The sequence below is a fragment of the Momordica charantia genome (assembly GCF_013281855.1).
Source record: "Momordica charantia cultivar OHB3-1 chromosome 10 unlocalized genomic scaffold, Mcharantia_2.0 BLBB01000010.1, whole genome shotgun sequence".
Taxonomy (NCBI): Eukaryota; Viridiplantae; Streptophyta; class Magnoliopsida; order Cucurbitales; family Cucurbitaceae; genus Momordica; species Momordica charantia.
This window is the reverse complement of record NW_028275158.1, coordinates 10386506-10400525: the sequence shown is the minus strand read 5'-3', so window position 1 is coordinate 10400525 and position 14020 is coordinate 10386506. Positions and strand designations below refer to the sequence as shown.

General features: G+C 36.1%; 1 long non-coding RNA gene across 2 annotated transcripts; it reads left to right on the top strand.

Annotated features, from left to right (window-relative positions):
* The first annotated feature begins 804 nt into the window (after nt 1-804).
* Nucleotides 805-13059, top strand: LOC111019007 (uncharacterized). Of its 2 annotated transcripts, none has more exons than XR_002602476.2 (3): nt 805-1145; nt 4106-4172; nt 5900-7269. It is a non-coding gene; the product is annotated as an uncharacterized LOC111019007 (long non-coding RNA). The 2 variants fall into 2 exon arrangements; XR_002602477.2 differs by lacking the exon at nt 5900-7269 and adding an exon at nt 12420-13059 and having other exon boundaries at nt 816-1145.
* Nucleotides 13060-14020: the final 961 nt, after the last annotated feature.

The window sequence follows — 14020 nt, the reverse complement described above, 5'->3', positions numbered from 1 at the left end:
TGGGTTATGATTCTTGCTTCATATGCCTTTGAAATTAACTCAGTTTTCAATTATTGTTGCTCCATATTGGTCTCGCTGATGCTCCATATAATTGAACAAAAATTTTCTAATCAACCCACCCTATTAGGATTAGGCTTAGGCTTGTTTTTCAATAATCATATCCATATTAGTCTGAGTGAGAGTATTTTGATTTTGAGTTTGATTTTGGTTAGATGATAGTACAGTCAATTACTTGTTGGTTGGATCAGGATGATTCTCATCTCATGGGTTTGGTTTTCAAGTCAGGATGAGAGACTCTTTTTGTTTTGAGTTATCCAAATCCAAGTCTTGTAGAACTATAATATCCATTTCATTGATTATATATTCTAGAATATGACTAACAAATTAATTTATGAAACTATAATTATCAAAACTTATGCAAACCAAACTTGTATATCCTATAATGTTATGCAAACACTGCAAACTTGTTTAGCTTCAAATGAGTGTCATATGTATACCCCACCTCTACTCCTATATGTTTTCAAGTTAAACCACTGATTCATAAAAAATTTGACCAATTATGTGAATGTCAGCAATGACAAACTGACTTTAAGGACGAATGAATGCAAGTGAAGGATATAATTCTGCATACCTAAAAATGAGAAAAGAGGTATCTATTTATAGGTTGGGCTTTTGACAGGACCTTCGACATTTTTCATGGACACGAATGGGAGAGGACATCTCACTCCCGCCCCACACCATTATCATCTACACTCTATCGAGCTAATATATATTTTGAATTTTTTTAACTCTTTAAACACAGAAAATAAAAAATAGTTATTCAAAACATATACAAATTTTGTTTTTAGGTCAAATTTCATTATTTTTTTTATTTTTTTTCCTAAATATCTTTCCCTTTCTCCTGTGTCCTAAATCTCTTTATCCTCTTTCTCCATTGTGAAGACCACATCGCCTGATTGATCAGCCACCGCGAATGCCGCCGGTGACGGTCGAACACGACTGTTGAAGATAGACGCCTTTTGAGGGTCGAACACCGCTGAATCTTGTTGAGGGTAGAACACCGTCGCCGCTGCTGAACGCCGTCCCCGCCGGTGAACGTGGTCGCCGCTGGACGCCGATGAACGCTGCAGTTCGTCAATCTTTGGGTATTGTGATTTTTCATTCTTTCTTTTTGTTCGTAAATCATCACATATGCGTCAGAATAGTTGCTGCTGAGGATAAAATGCTCGCCATTTCATAGTCTAATTTCTTTGATTCGGTTTAAATTTTAAATTAATTTTTTGATGAAGATCCGCTAAACTGAGATTTACGGCTTTGGTTTGTTGAAGCTATTTATAGTGAAGGAGACATTACAAAGCTTGAGAGTGAATAGTTGGAAGCTTGTGAATAGTGGAAGATTGTGAAAGTAAATCTTATTCTTTCTGAAATTTTGTCTCTAGGGGAATTTGTATTGGAATTAGAATTCTATATTCACGCAATTAGAAATTGCAATGGCAAGTTTTTCTCCTTATTTGCTGATTTGAAATAGTGATTTGTAGCAATAACATTGTACAACTATATTCTATCAATTTGAGAATCATCTACCAAGTTAATTGGGAATATGGCAAGGAATTCTAAAGCCTTGTTTGGGAATTGTCGTGATTTTTCTCTGTTTCTTTTGAAACAGTCTCTGTTTCTTTTGAAACTGTTTCAAAGAAGAGGGTAAAGACTAAGATAGACTTCACCTGTTTATACAGACCATCATGCATCAAGTTATTTGAATTTGAAACATATTCAATTTATGAGATACAATCTATCCATTAAAGTTTCTATGAATCTTAGATTATACCCATTTGAGCTTGTTTAACTAGATTATGTTATATATTGGAATTTTACTCCTTGGAACTTGTTGAACGAAACTATGTTATATGTCATAATTGTCTTATGTCATATTTTTAGGATAGGCTATGTTAAATACAATGATGCTTAATATTGCGATTGCATTTTGCAAAAGAGTGAATGTGAAGGATTTGGTTAGCAATGTTCCTGTATATAGCAGTTTTAGTGGTAAGGATGGTTGAATTAGATCAAGTTGTGCTTGTTATGCTACATTGTCTATTAATGATTACAATAATATTTGTGCTGGATTTATTAATATTTGTGTAGATATTAGTGGTTAGTATTTAGTCTTTATTGTTGATGTTTAGTCTTTATGATATTTATTGCTTTCCTTGTTTGTAGTAAGTCATTCTCCTATAGAAGAAGACCTAAGTTACATGTTTGAATATATCAGAATATTTTTATTCACTCAAATTGAAATGGTATCAGAACTTAAGAAATAAACCCTAACTCTCAAAACCCTAGCCATCATAAAAAATACCAAACCCTAATTTTAAAATCCTAGCCAACAATCAAAACCGTAGCCATCATCCATTCCTCCTTCTGGTAAGTCTACCTCCAGCGAACTCTCCATGGCAACGCAGCTGTTGTCGTCGCTCCGCCATCTTCACCGTCAATCCACCGATGTCACATTTACAGACATGTCGTCACGACGTTGATCGATCTCCAGCTCGTCGCAATCACCCTCTCCGTCGATCTACATAATCGTTCTCTCCGTCGCAATCATAATTCGTCGGCATCATTCACAAATTTTTTCTATTTGTTCATCCACCGCCGTTGTTAGCTAGGTCGTCGTTCATCATCCGTTCGCTGTCGTCGTTCACCGCCGTCGTTCGCCGTCGCACACTTCTGTCTGCCACCCGTCCATCGATTTGTTCCCATCGCGTGCGCCGCTTCTTCTCCATAGATCTATTCTTTGTGGACACAACAACTACCGCCTCCTCAACATCCAGAAGTCAAAAACCTAAAAGATTTCAGATTCAAGTGTGTTTCTATTTTTTAAACACTAGTCCAGTTCGGTTCATGAGGTTTGGTTTAGTGCTGTGAGTTGGTCTTGCTGGTTCTGTCTGCTTCTGGTTTGGTTTGACTCTCCTTTATCTCTTTATTGCCTGATTTGGCTTGGTTAATTTTTATCTGATTTGGTTCAGTTGACAACCTTGGTTCAGAACAATTTGTTCATTTAAAATGGGCCAAATTTCTGCGAACAATAATAGAAGAATGTTTGGTGACAATAATGGTGACTCAAGTATAGAGCAAATTCGTCGCAATCGTCCTCTCCGTCGATCTACATAATCGTTCTCTCCGTCGCAATCATAATTCGTCGGCATCATTCACAAATTTTTTCTATCTATTCATCCACCGCCGTTGTTCGCTAGGTCGTCGTTCATCATCCATTCGCTGTCGTCGTTCACCGCCGCCGTTCACCGTCGCACACTTCTGTCTGCCACCCGTCCATCGATCTGTTCCCAACGCGTACGCCGCTTCTTCTCCATAGATCTATTCTTTGTGGACACAGCAACTACCGCCTCCTCAACATCCAGAAGTCAAAAACCTAAAAGATTTCAGATTCAAGTGTGTTTCTATTTTTTAAACACTAGTCCGGTTCGGTTCATGAGGTTTGGTTTAGTGCTGTGAGTTGGTCTTGCTGGTTCGGTCTGCTTCTGGTTTGGTTTGACTCTCCTTTATCTCTTTATTGCCTGATTTGGTTTGGTTAATTTTTATCTGATTTGGTTCAGTTGACAACCTTGGTTCAGAACAGTTTGTTCATTTAAAATGGGTCAAATTTCTGCGAACAATAATAGAAGAATGTTCGGTGACAATAATAGTGACTCAAGTATAGAACAAATTCATCGACTCTTGAAATTGCTATCCACCAATTTAGCTTCAAATAATTCATGTATATCCTTGACACAAACAGGTATTTATTCTAAGGCTTTCTCGTGTAGTAACTCTCATCTCCATGGATTATAGATTTTGTTAGCTTCGATCATATGACAAGTTCTTCTAATCTCTTTGAATGATACATTCCTTCATATTCCAATGAAAAAGTTAGAATTTAAGATGGTAGTTTTTCGCAGGAAAAGGAACCATTAAATTGATAGAGACCATTTTGTTACCGTCTGTCTTCCATGTTTTACAATTAGTCTGTAATCTTTTATTTGTCAACCAACTTTCTAAAGATTCTAATTGTCGTGTTACTTTCTTTGAATCCCATTGTATTTTTCAGAATCAGAACTCGGAGAGGATAATTGGCCGCGGTAGGATGCTTGATGGTCTCTACTACTTTGATGAAGGTACCTTTATAATAAAATAACTCAGGGTCTTAATAGTATTAGTTCTCTTTCTGTTAGGGAACAAATTGTGCTTTGGTATCGTAGACTAGGACATCCCAGTTTTTTCTATTTAAAATATCTGTTTCCCAAGTTATCTAAGGAAATTGATTGTTCATCTTTTAATTGTGAAATTTGTGTTTTAACAAAAAATCATCGCTCCACATATTTTCCAAAACCTTATAAAGCTTCCAGACCATTTTACTTGATTCACAGTGATGTTTGGGGTCCTTCTAAAATCAGTACTCATAGTAGAAGGAGATGGTTTATTACTTTCATTGATGATCATACTCGCCTGTCTTGGATGTATTTAATGTCAAAAAAATCTGAGGTGAAAAATACTTTCAAAAACTTTTATGAGATGATTGAAACTCAATTTGAAACAAAAATTTGTATTTTACATTATGATAATGGAACTGAGTATTTTAATGAGTTTTTGGGTAACTTTTTGAAAGAAAAAGGTATGATTCATTAGTCTACTTGTCGGGATACTCCTCAACAAAATGGGATTGCTGAAAGAAAAAATAGACATTTACTTGAAGTAACACGTACTATAATGTTTTCTATGCATGTTCCAAAATATTTATGGGGGGAAGCGGTTCTCACAGCCACCTACCTAATAAATAGAATGCCTACTAAAGTTTTAAATTTCAAAACTCCCATTGAGTCCTTTAAAAATATCTTTCCAACATCTTGCATATATTCTGATCTACCTCTCAAAGTTTTTGGTGTACTACTTACGTTCACACACCTAGTCATTTTAGGCCAAAACTTGATCCTTGCGCTATTAAATGTATTTTCTTAGGCTATGCTTCAGGTCAAAGGGTTATAAATGTTTTGATCCTCAGACAAAAAAAACTTTTTGTGAGTATGGATTGTCTTTTTTGGAAAATCAACCATATTTCACCCAAAATTCTCTTCAGGAGAGAAAATGAATTTGGAATATAATTTTTGGGATATTTCTGTTCCTCTTCCTAGCCCTGTCTGTTCGGATTTTACTAGTCCTTCGATGCCAAGTATAGAAACCCTTCAATCAAGGGGAGAAATACTATAAAACGATTCTGCGAATCCTAGTTCTTGAGTTAAAGTTTTATACTAGAAGGAATTTCAATCAGAGGAACCAAGATCAAATAGTTACTCCTCCACAATGCCAATCTGAGACTCCGAGAAATGAAATTGAACTGTCTAATAATCCTCCCTCTTCAACTTTTTCTGGTAATCCATCTTCTTCAAAATTTCAAAATAATTCACTTGTTGTCTCTGATCTTAATGTTCCCATAGCCATTAGAAAAGGCATTCGAAGTTGTACCAAATATCCTATTTCGAACTACATTTCATATGAAAAACTATCAAATAGTCATAAGGCGACACGTTTAGGATAACTAATTTGTTTGTTCCAAGGAATATACATGAAGCTTTAGAAGATTCAAATTTGAAACTAGCTGTCATGGAGGAGATGAATGCTCTAAAGCAAAACAGTACTTGGGAGATAGTAGAGTTGCCAAAAGATTAGAAACCAGTGGGATGTAAATGTGTGTTTACCGTAAAATGTAATGCAGATGGTAGCATCGAGAGATGCAAGACTAGATTGGTAGTTAAGGGCTTCACTCAAACCTACGGGATAGATTATCAGGAAACGTTTGCTCCTGTTGTAAAAATTAACTCCATTAGAATTCTTTTGTCTCTTGCAGTTGGCCTCTCCACCAGCTTGATGTGAAAAATGCTTTTCTTAATGGCAATCTCGAGGAAGAACTTTTTATGAATTTGCCACCAGGTTTTGTAAAGGAACTTGGATGGAATAAAATCTGCAAATTAAAGGAATCTCTCTATGGTCTCAAAGAGTCTTCTAGAGCTTGGTTCGAACGATTCAGAAAAGTCATATCGAGTTATGGACTTCTTCAGAGTCAGGTTGACTATACTATATTGTATAAACACTCTGAGAATAATAAAATCTCAATTCTGATTGTCTATGTAGATGATATTATTCTCACTGGTGATGATGAAGCAGGACTAGCTGATCTTAAAAAAAATCTGGCAAGTGAGTTTCAAATCAAAGACTTGGGAACATTAAAATATTTTCTAGGGATGAAGTTCGCAAGATTGAAACGAATATATGTCCTTGACTTACTTGGAGAAACAAGATTGCTTGGCTGTAGGACCACAGAAACTCCTATTAAACCTAACTTGAAATTACAAGCGGCAAACGCAGAATAAATAAAGGATAGGGAATAATACCAGAGACTTGTAGGAAGATTAATTTATCTATCACATACGCGACCAGATATTGCATTTGCTATAAGTATGGTAAGTCAATTCATGCATGCTCCTGGACCAACTCATTTTGAAGTTGTCTACAGAATCTTTAGATATTTGAAGGGAACTTCTGGAAAAGGTATTTTATTCGAAAAGAATAACCAGTTCCAAGTAGAAGTTTATACTGATGCAGATTGGGCTGGAAGTGTTACCGATAGAAGATCTATTTCTAGTTACTGTTCCTTTGTTGGAGGAAATCTAGTTACATGGAGGAGTAAAAAACAAAATGTAGTGGCCAAGAGTAGTGCTGAAGCAGAGTTTAGAGCATTGGCTCATGAAATTTGTGAAGGTATATAGATCAGAAGGATGCTTGAAGAATTGAAGATTCCTCAGAAAACACCTATACGGATTTATTGTGACAATAAGTCTGCCATATCTATAGCTTATAACCCTGTGCTACATGACCGAACCAAACATATCGAGGTTGACAAACATTTTATTAAAGAGAAGATTGATGTAGGTGCAATATGTATCCCTTATCTTCCGACAACAGAGCAAATTGCCGATGTTTTAACTAAGGAACTTCCAAAGAAACAATTCCCAGCAAGCTGGCTATGGACGACATCTTCAAACCAGCTTGAGGGGAGTGTTGGATTTATTAATATTTGTGTAAATATTAGTTGTCCATATTAGTTGTTAATATTTAGTCTTTATGGTATTTATTACTTTCCTTGTTTGTAGTAGGTCATTCTCCCATATAAGAAGACCTAAGTTACATGTTTGAATATATCATAATATTTTTATTCAATTTAATTGATTCTCAGCTGGAGTTGGTGTGGATTAAGGTTATTATTCAAACGTTGGGCTACAAAAAAGACAGCTGGGACGAGACTCGAAACCCAAGAATCTGTTTAATTTGTTGGGGTAAAGAAATTTGGTGGGGAGGTGAGTGCAAGACAAAAAATTGAACTGGCATTCTCATAAAGTAGAACTGGAATTAATGGGCAGGTCATATATTCTTGTTAAGGATTAAGACTCCATTTACTTCAAGGAATGAGAATTAAGTTTTCTTTGATAGTGTTTACTAAAACATAGGAATAGAATTAATTGGTGAAATCTTTTAAGAATCACTCTTCTTGGGTCATTTTTTTAGTAGTGTCTAACTTCTTCGAATGTCTGAAATTTTAAATGTATGATATTGTTAGATAGCCACATTTGTTCGTAGGAAAATTTATAAAAATATTCAAGAATATTTAGTTATGTTGGTTTTGCAAGATTTATTCTTAAGAATGTTTTAAATTTATATAATGTTATAAAAATGTACTTAGAAATATTCATCTAATTCATACATTAATTTAATATATTTACATTTATATAATAGATTTGTATTATTAATTTCATATTTTTTAATATTAATTTTTGTCGGTTATTTTTGTTGAACAAATTAATTCATATTAGTATAACTTCTATTAAAAATTATTAATATTAAATTTCATTTTTTACTTTAATTTCTTTTAAAAAAGACAATTATATAATTGATGTTATCTTGGACGAAATTTATTTATCATATTATAAAATTATATTTTTTTAGGAAGAAAAATATCAAATGAATGTTGGTTGTTAAAAAAATTACTTTAAATTTATATATTTAAGATAATATATATAATTATTAATAATTATTCTTTCAAAATATTAAAAATAAATGGAGATATTATATAATTTAATTGAAGCTTATTATATATCTATATGTAATATATAAAGTTCTTTATTTGTAAATGTGTACATTAATTTATTAGAAAAAACGATGAAATCTTAAAAATCCTGTTTCAAAAGGACATCCAAAACAAGTTAAATGTCTTCCCATGTAGACATCCTAGGAATACTAAGTATTCTACATTTTTGAAATAAATGTGTGAATTCAAATGTCCATCAAATATAATGGAAATCTTGGATTCCCATGAAACAAACGACCCAGAATAATTTCGTTTTCTTAAAAAAAAAAAATCATCAATCTCATTCATATTTCTTATTCAATGGGTTCTACACCTTTTCCATAATTACTTTATACTTTTACTTTACACTTTGTACTCCTCCCTCATCTATCTATTCTTATTTGTGTGATTTTATAATGAAATACTACGGGCTTTTATTTAATTTTACTTTATTATTAATGATATCAATACAATTACTAAAAAATAGAATAATAATTATTAAATATTAATTTTTTTTAATAATATGGTTATTCAATAAAAATTATATTAATTCTTTTTTGTTGATGAAATCTTATTTTAATTATTAGTATTAAATGAATTGTTAAGATAAAAAATATTAATACCAATCAAATAGTAATAAAATAAATTAAAATATATTTGTTGAGGGTAAAACCGAGCAGGACGCGTGTCCACCTCAAAGAGGTGGGGACCGTAGACGGTTACACACTGTACGCTGCAATGGCAGGGGATACGCGTTTCCGTCTCCGAAGTATGGGTAGTGTCATGGTCATGCTCGTCCAGGGCCTATTGTCGTGGCTGCATGCCAACCTCTTTCCACATACTTTTATGCCATGTATTTAGTTTTGCATGTTATTTATTTATTTTTGTACTTTTGGTGGCGAGTGACTCCTCGCTACTTTGCACGTACATGCCTACCAGAGCAAATATGCCTTAGAATGTAATATAGAGGGGTACACCTAGTCATCCTCCTTACATTGTGTTGTATTCTTGTCTTGCCGTTAATCTATTCTTTTGCATTCAAGCTTATAACAACTTTCCAAAATACTTTCAAATGTTTTCCAAAACCTTTTTCTCTAACCCCATTTTTCAAAACCGTTTTTTCGAGAACGGGGGTAAAGGTTGCAACATATAGCCGTCGTGCCGCCGTCTATTCGATTTCGTATTGGCTGACTTGCTAGAGGGTGGAAGCAAGTGCTGCACAATCGCTTTCTGAGTCCCGTTAAAGTGCGATTGTGATAGTTGGTATCAGAGACTAGTTGGCTCATCGAGTTGGAAAACATAACCATGTCCTCGACAAAGCAGTTGGGCAAGTCCTACGTTGACAGACTCGTCGAGATCGAAGAACAACTGTTGTTCTTAAGGGAAAACCATGACAACCTTGGATATGTGGAATCTTGGCTGGATGAGATCTCTACCAAAGTTGACAGAATTGACGCCGTGAATGCCCGTATAAATGGGCTTGCTGTACGTGAGTTGATGCTTCGGGTTGAGACCCTTGAAGGTAAGGTTAAGCGAACCGATAACCTTGAGCGTGGCGAAAGCTCATTGAGCTCAATCGCCCACATGGAGGAGCGTGTTGGAGAACTGGACACCTCCCAAAAGACTATTGTTCAGATGGTTAGCGAGCTGATCGACAACTTCAAAGCTGCCATTGACGACATGAGGACGGAGATTGCCAAATTAGGTACAAAAGTAAATCTCACTATGAGAGCAGTGGGAAATCAAGCCCCAGCTGGGGAACCTATTCAGTTCAACAAGGTGAAAGTTCTAGAACCCAAGCCTTTCTGTGGGGCGCGAGATGCTAAATCTCAAGAACATCATCTTCAACCTTGAGCAATATTTTAAGGCGACAAGCACTGTGACAGAGGAATCGAAAATCACACTAGCTAAAATGCATCTTGCTGACGATGCGAAGTTATGGTGGAGAGCGAGATATATAGATGTACAAGAAGGTAGATGTACCATCCACACCTAGGAAAAACTAAAGCAGGAACTTAGATCACAATTCTTCCCAGAAAATGTAGAGATCTTTACCCGCCGTAAACTACGGGAACTGCGACATACATGAAATATTCGAGACTATGTAAAGTAGTTTTTGGGATTGATGTTGGACATTCGTGATATGTCTGAGAAAGACAAGGTCTTTGCCTTTGTGGAAGTCTTGAAACCATGGGCTCGGGATAAACTGTATGAACAGAAAGTGCAAGATATCACTACCGCTTATGCCACAGCCGAACGATTGTTTGATCTCAGCAACGATACATCGCAAGAACAGAGAAAGACACATGTTTCTTCTAGCGGTGGAAACAAACCTGCTAGATCAAGATCCCCCAAAAGTGGGGGAGCAGACAGAAACGAAGGGGGAGACCGCAGACTCTTCCAGCAGAGGGGTGGAAATACATGGAGATTATCGAACCCACAAAATAATAACAACAGGACAGGACCCTCTTGCTTCATTTGTAAAGGATAGCATAGAGTGTACAAGTGTCCGAATCGAGTCGCCTTCAGGGCCTTCCAAGCCACATTGACGAACAATCAAGAGATCGAGTAGGAAGGCCCTAAAAGGAATACACCTCTCGAAGACGTCGATGACAACCCCCGTATGGAAACACTAAAATTCTTGTCGGCTCTTCAGAAGAAAGTTGAGGGGGTGAAAGAACCACTGGAACAAGGACTGATGTACGTTGAAGTGTGGGTCAACTAGAAAGCTGCAAAGAGCACTATGGTAGATTCTGGCACCACCCACAACTTCATGACTGAAATCGAAGCGCATCTTTTGAACTTGTGATGGGATAAGGACACAGGAAAGATGAAAGCTGTCAACTCGGCCGCCCTCCCCATCATGGGAGTTGTTAAGAGAGTCTCAGTAAAACTAGGAGCATGGAGTGGACAAGTCGATTTTGTGAAAGTGCGGATGGATGACTTTGACGTAGTATTAGGAATGGAAGTTTTGTTGGAACACAAAGTGATCCCCATGCCTCTCACCAAGTGTCTGGTTGTAATGGGGTCCGATCCTATGGTTGTTCAGACAAGCATCAAATAACCAAGCAGAGTGGAGATGATATCAGTACTCCAACTAAATAAAGGTCTTGCTCATGATGAACCAACGTTCATGACCATACCTGTAGTGGAAGACAGAAACTCTGAAGAGTTAGTTCCCCGAGAAATCCAACGTGTCTTAGATGTGTATGCAGATGTTATGCCAGATAGCCTGCCCAAGGCCCAACCTCCAAGGCGGGAGATAGACCATTAAATTGAATTGTTACGAGGGGCGAAACCGCCCGCCAAGGTCATGCTCGTCCAGGACCTGTTGCCTGTGGTCGCATGTCCATAACAACCTCTTTCCACATACTTTTATGCCATGTATTTAGTTTTGCACGTTATTTTATTTTTCTTGTACTTTTGGTGGCGAATGACTCTCGCCACTTTGCACGTACATGCCTGCCAGAGCAAATATGCCTTAGAATGTACTATAGAAGGGTACACCTAGTCATCCTCTCTACATTGCGTTGCATTCTTGTCTTGCCGCTAACCTATTCTCTTGCATTCAAACTTACAACAACTTTCCAAAATGCTTTCAAACGTTTTCCAAAACCTTTTTCTCTAATCCCGTTTTCCAAAACTGTTTTCTCGAGAATGGAGGTAGAGGTTGCGACATATAACCGTTATACAGCCGACTATTCGATTTCATATTGGCCGACTTGCTAGAGGGTGGAAGCAAGTGCCACAAAATCGCTTTCTGAGTCATGTTAAAGTGTGATTGTGACAGGTAGCACGCTGAGCTCCAATGGCAGGCAACATGCTCTAGGCCTGCAGATGGTGGCACCACCGCCTGTTGTATATGGCTTTAATCTTATCACTCCACTGGATTTGTTGCCTGTGCCTCCTAATGAATTTATTAGTTTTGATGCTAGACAAAGATTGATCCTATTCATAAGCTACATAAAGAAGTTAAGGAAAGGATTGAGAAGCAAAACATTAAGGTTGCTTCTCACATAAACAAAGGACGCAAGCTCGTAGTTTTCCAATATGGGGATTGGATTAGGGTACATTTCCGAAAGGAATGGTTTCCAACTCAACATAGGTCTAAGTTGCTATATGGGAAAAAATAGTCCTTTTCAATTCCTTAAACGTATCAATAATAATGCTTATACGATTGATTTGCCAGGTTGGTATGGGGTGAGTGTTACTTTTAATGTTTTTTATTTGTCTTATTTTGATGTAGGTGACAAATTCAATTCGAGGAGGAATTCTTTTGAAGAGCGAGAGGATGATATGAACCAATGGGCTCCCTTTGACATGCCTCATAGACTGATTACAAGATCAAGAGCTAGGAAACTTCAACGAGCCTTACTACTTCGTGTTCAAGCATTGGTGAGCTCAACAATGGAATTAAAGGAAGATGTGCAAGATGTGCAAGATATTGGAATAATTCACTATAATTTGGTGCAACTTATGCATTTCTAAGTATTTTTAAGGCAAGTAAAATTCAACTTGGTCAAGGTCAAAGCCAGCTCATTCAAGTCAAATCAAAGTCAGTTCATTCAATTCAAAATCTAAGTCAAACACTCACATCTCTCTTTATGGACTAGATTGCAATTTATTTTGTTGGCTCTCCATTTTGTTGGCTTTTTCATTTGATTGTCTTTCCCTTTCTTGAAGTTACGTCTTTTCATTTGCAACCCTTTTCATTTCTTGTAAGTTATGTTTTTTCATTTACAAGTCTTTTCATTTCTTGTAAGTTATAAGTCTTTCCATTTGTTTAAGACTCTTCATATGGCATGACAGGAGGGCTGCATATAGCCTTGAGGTTCCTTTATGTAGACACAATTTGAAACTTGAATGAAAAGTGAGCTTTCTCATTAGCTTAGTTGAGAGCTTCATCTCTCATTTCTTGTGCAGTTTCTTGTGTCTTTAGAATTTTCATGTTAGGATAATTCAAGTTGTGTTGATGAGCCTCTTGTGGAGTGATTTGAATCACGAGTTTAGAAACAAGTTTCCTCTACTCTTGATATTAATCATCAAGGTAATCCGTTTTTAAATTTTTCCTTGAGTTAGTTCGATTATTGTTTTGGGGTTTTTGAGTTTGTATCTAAAGGTCTGATTTGTCAACAAGGTTATTAAATACAATTCCCAAGGATTTCTTAACATTTTGGTAATTTACGGATTTGCGAATCCCAGCCAATTCCTTTGCATATGGATCTTCACTATAGTGGTTCTCATGACGTTGTCATCTATGAGAAGACATTGATTTGTATGAATTTTGTCTTTCGTGATACATTGCTGCAAAAAAAATAAGTTAATGAGATACAAAGAGCTTCACAACACTCCCTCACGTGTTATCACTTAAAGAAGTTTAGGCCACTTATGTTTGCTCTCAATCTCACCTCTCAATTTGAAAATAGAGAAGCTAAGATAGTTTGCAATCCGATCGATGGAGCACAGTTAGACACAAACAAGTAAATGTTACTTATGGAAAAATTCAGATATCCAACAAGAAAATAAATTAATGAAAACAACTAATTGATGACTTTCTTATAATGTAACTCTTATATTGTTGAAAAGAATGACTAAAATTTTTTAAATCTAGGAGTTACAATTGAACTTAAACATGAATACAAATGAAGAGTTATAAAGGCAAAAAGAGAAAAAGAGTTAGGAAACATTAATCACAAATGGTTATTTGCTAGAATTTGGGAAAGTGTAAGTGATGCAGTTAATGCACAATCTTCATAGGTTCACTGCCTCACTTTGCTTTTCTTGTTCTTGCGTTGAGGGTTCCACGTTGGTAGGCAATGCTTCTGGTGTAATGTTCCTCAGCTCATC